The sequence below is a fragment of the Phodopus roborovskii genome, unplaced genomic scaffold (genome assembly GCF_943737965.1).
Source record: "Phodopus roborovskii unplaced genomic scaffold, PHOROB, whole genome shotgun sequence".
Lineage (NCBI taxonomy): Eukaryota > Metazoa > Chordata > Mammalia > Rodentia > Cricetidae > Phodopus > Phodopus roborovskii.
This window is the reverse complement of record NW_026126576.1, coordinates 34130-38770: the sequence shown is the minus strand read 5'-3', so window position 1 is coordinate 38770 and position 4641 is coordinate 34130.

The window sequence follows — 4641 nt, the reverse complement described above, 5'->3', positions numbered from 1 at the left end:
TTTTAGTAAATCTCTGATAAACATTTATTTGTATTCAGTTTTATGACCTTTTTTAAAAAAATATAGAACTCACAAATGGTGGTGGCATGTGGATCTCTGAGTTTGAGGTCAGCTTGGTCTGCAGAGCAGGTTCTAGGACAGCCAGAGCTACACAGAGAAACTGTATATCAAAAAACAATAACAAAAAAACCCAAGACTTAGAACTCAAAAAAAAAAAAACTGTAGACATGTTCAGCAAGTTCAATGTGCTTAAGAGAGAAGAAAAGAACTCCTGCATGAACAGGGAAAACAGAAATGAAACACTTAACATGGAATGAAGGGTATTGAAAGTTGCAATAGAGAAGGGTCAAGTAACATACAAAGACAAATTCATCAGAATAGCTGATTACTAACTTGTAAAGCTAGACAGTCCTAGAAATATATATTCCAAGTTCTAACAGTAACAACTGCCAACTCAGACTGGTATACCCTAAAAATTGTCTATTAAAACTGAAATAAAAGCACTTCATGATAAAAAATATTAAAGAAATGTATGACCACTAAGCCAACTCTACAAAGGAATCTAGAAGAAACATTTCAAGCTAAAGAGAAAAATAAGACACACCCCACCTAGCACATGGGAAAATAATTAATAATAATTAAACTACCATGGAATAAGGCTAAAAGAGATGGCTCAACAGTTAAGGTCACTTGTTGCTCTGACAGAGGACCCAGGTTCAATTCACACCATCCACATTGTATCTCACAACCATCCATAATTCCAGTTCCAAATATCTCCTGGCCTCTGTGAACACAAGACACACACATGGTGCACTTCCAAAAAAGTAGGCAAAACATTTATATATATGAAATAGAAATAATGTAATTCTAAAAGTCATTTAAAGAGAAAGGTCCACAGAAACACTACAAAACAACAAAATGTCAGAAATTAATACACATTTCATCAATAACTCTGAATATCAATGGTCTCAATTCTCCTCATAAGAAGACACAGATTAGCAGATTGAATTAGAAAACAGATATACCTACCCAACAAAAATAGATATCATCTTGTGATAAAGGGGTGGAAAAGATATCCCAAGCAAATAGAACTAGGAAAATAACATGGAAAGCTAATCTAAGAGCAAACAAAATACACTTCAAACTAAATGTAATCAAGAGATAGGGAGTGTCACTTCACACTCATTAAGAGAACAACCAATCAAAAAAATATTGCAATTCTAAACATATGCACACCAAACACAGGGACACTTAATTCCATAAAATATATACTACTATATATAAAACCCCAGCTTGAACACAGCATAGTAATAACTGGAGATTCTCATGCTAGACAACACCAATAGATAAGTCATCTGGATGAAAAATGAACAGAAACATTGGAGTTAAGTGACACTTTAAATCAACTCTACCTAACAGACGTCTACAGAACACTAAAGAAAAAACCCTTCTCAGAAGCTCATGTAACCATCTCCAAATTAAGCACATATTAGGACACACAGCAAGCCTCAAAAAACACAGAGATGTTGAGATAGCATACTGTATTCTATATGACCAGAATGGAATAAAGCAGGATATCAACAAGAGTTATCCTAGACAGCACACAAACCTACGGAGTTTAAACAACATAATACTGAATGACAAACTGGTATGGGTACAATTAAGAAAATTTTAAAAATTTCATAAAACTGAATACAAATAAATATTTACCATAGACTTACCAAAATCTATGAGATGCAATGAAGGCAGTCCTAAGAAGACTGCCTAAATGCATACATCAAAAACCTGAGTCACAAATAACTTAATGATGTACCTTAATGGCTGTATAAAAAAGAAAAAAAAATAAAGAAATCAAACTCCAAATCAGCAAATGGGTGAAAATGTTTAAGATTAAAGCGAAATTAATGAACTAGAAAAAATGTAAAGAATGAATAAAAAAAGAGATTTTTAAACATAAATAAAAGTGACATACCCATAGCCAAATTAACATAAAGAAAGACAAAAAGAAAAATTTAATAAAATTCAGATGAAAGGGATATATTATAACCAACAGATACTAACGTATTTCAGAAAATCACAAAGATGCCCTTTGAAAAACTGTATTGCAATAAATTGAAAAATATAAAAGAAACATTAATTTCAAATTCATGTTACATCCCCAAATTAAAATAAGATGAAATAAATGACATGAATAAATGTAGCTAGTCATGAGAATGAATGGTTCAGGTCCAGAAAGAGTAACTGCAAAATTCTACCAGATGTTCCAAGAGCTAACACAAATACTTCTCAATTATTCCAGATAAATAGAAAATGAAGGAATGCTTCCAAACTTCTTTGTGCAGCCAATATTATAAAGTTATAGCGAGAGACTGATAAACCAATCTCCCTGATTAATACAGATCTAAAAACTCACAAGAAAGTACTGTCAAATCAAAGACTACATCAAACCATCATTAATTCTTGTCAAGTTGCCTTCATTACAGAGATGTAAGGATGGTTTGACATACCTAAATCAATAAACATAATATATCATATAAATGAGCTCAAAGACACAAATCATATGGTTGCCTCAATAGACACAGAAATGGCCTTCAACTGAGTTCAACATCCCTTCATGTCAAGGTGAAGCTAGGTGTGGATGGAATATGTCTCAGCATATTAAAGGTTATATGTGACAGGGTGCTGGTGTCTGCTCAGAAAGGTGGCTGAGTCCAAGTCAGTGCTGTGCATGTATCTGAGGAGTACTTATGGTCACCCACAGCAGAACCAATTTTCAGAAAACTGGTAACTGATGAATATGTTTCAGATAATGGAAGGATAGACGGTACAGCTACATCCACATGTGAAACATGGAACTGTTTTTTACCACCAAGAGCAAAGCTGCATTAGAAATCATGCACTCCATGAAGCATGTTCATTGTACAGCAGATTTCCAAAGAAGACTTTGCCATATTCAATTGCATACTCTGTACAGATGAAAGTAATCTGAGAGATCTGAGTAGAAAAGACCATCAAGTTAAAAATTACAAAGCTACAATGGAACTACTTGTGATCTGTGACCCACAGAGACAATGTACTATTGAAGATCCCTATTAAATCAATGGCTGACTTTGAGCTGGTATAGAATCAGTACTTCAGGTGTTGCAGGGTCTTCCTAGAAAAGCCTACTAGCCAGTGCTGCCTACCACCATCCAGCAATTTGCTCACCAATCCTGTGTCCAAGGATGGTGATGATCATTAACCCCACTAGTTTACATGAAAGATAACTGTAGATAGAAATTGTGTCTTTAAAAGAATAAAATTTTTTGATAAGTCAGTATTAGGCATAGTTAAGCATTCTTAGGTTAGTTGTACCTCTCACTTTGCCCTCATTACAAAATAATGGAACAAGCAAATGTGGGACAAAACAGAACATAATAAAGTAGGGAAAACCTGTAGTTGAGGTCAGCCTGGCAAGCTGTGGTATTCCTGCAAGGTGCCCTCTGCTCATCGTACACCTTTCTGCCCTGGGCTTTTATGGTGGCAATAGCCCCATCTACAGCAGGCTTCTACTTGGAAAACCCTTTGAGCACTGGATGAGTTATAACTCAGATAAAGAGTACATTTGAATATCCAAAATAGACAAGAAGCTAGATGTAAGAATGCATCAAAGTATATCTGTAATCCCAGTTCAGAGCTGGGCTTGAGGGGGTAGAGTGAAGCAGAAGGATCATGAGCTTGAAGACATTATGGGCTATATAGAGAAACCCTGTCTCAAAAAATAATAATAATAAAAGATAGCAGCAGACTGATGGAATTAATATTCATTTCCTACACTTACTTGGTTTTTGTCTTATTACCTGAGCTATTTTGTTTTTATAGAGCCACTTTGCCTCTAAAAAATTAGCAATGTCAAAAAAGGCACTTGCATATAGTTTGTGCATAAACAGTGGAGGGATGTGTCCGTTTACACATCATTCAACACAGCTGTCATAAATTGACTTGAGTGTGAAAAGGTATTTTTAAAATCTGGAGAAGACCTATATGTGTACTTAAATTCTGGTGTATTTGTAAGTATTCTTTCACTCATCAGAATTTTTAACAGTTGCAAACAAACAAAACCAATTTCAGTGCACTGTCAGATGGCTGATTTCACAATCATAAGGAGATAAGTCATAAAAATGTTAAGTAATCTGGTAATTTAACTAAAAATAAAGGTTATGTGGGACAAATCTATACCCAACGTCACCTGAAAAGAAATACTTAAAGAGATCGCACTACAACAAGACGAGATTATCTACTCTTTCTATTCCAATTCAATATAGAGCTTTAGGTCTTAGGTAGAGCAATAAGACAAGACAAGGAAATAAAATACAAATAGGAAAAAAAGAGTATCCATTTGAGTAGATTATAGGACTCTAAACATATAAGACTGTAAGAGTAGATTTTCCGGCAGCCCGGAGCCACCGCCAAGCCAGCCCCCAAATAATGCTGTATTTGATATAATGCTGTTGGCCACGTACTAGTTTCTTATCAGCTAGCACTCTCTTAATTATTAATCCATTTCTATTAATCTAAGTATTTCCACGAGGTCTCATCTCACCGGAGAGTGGAGCTGGCCTCTGCTCTCTCCAGTCTCTACATTCTGACTCCTCCCTACTA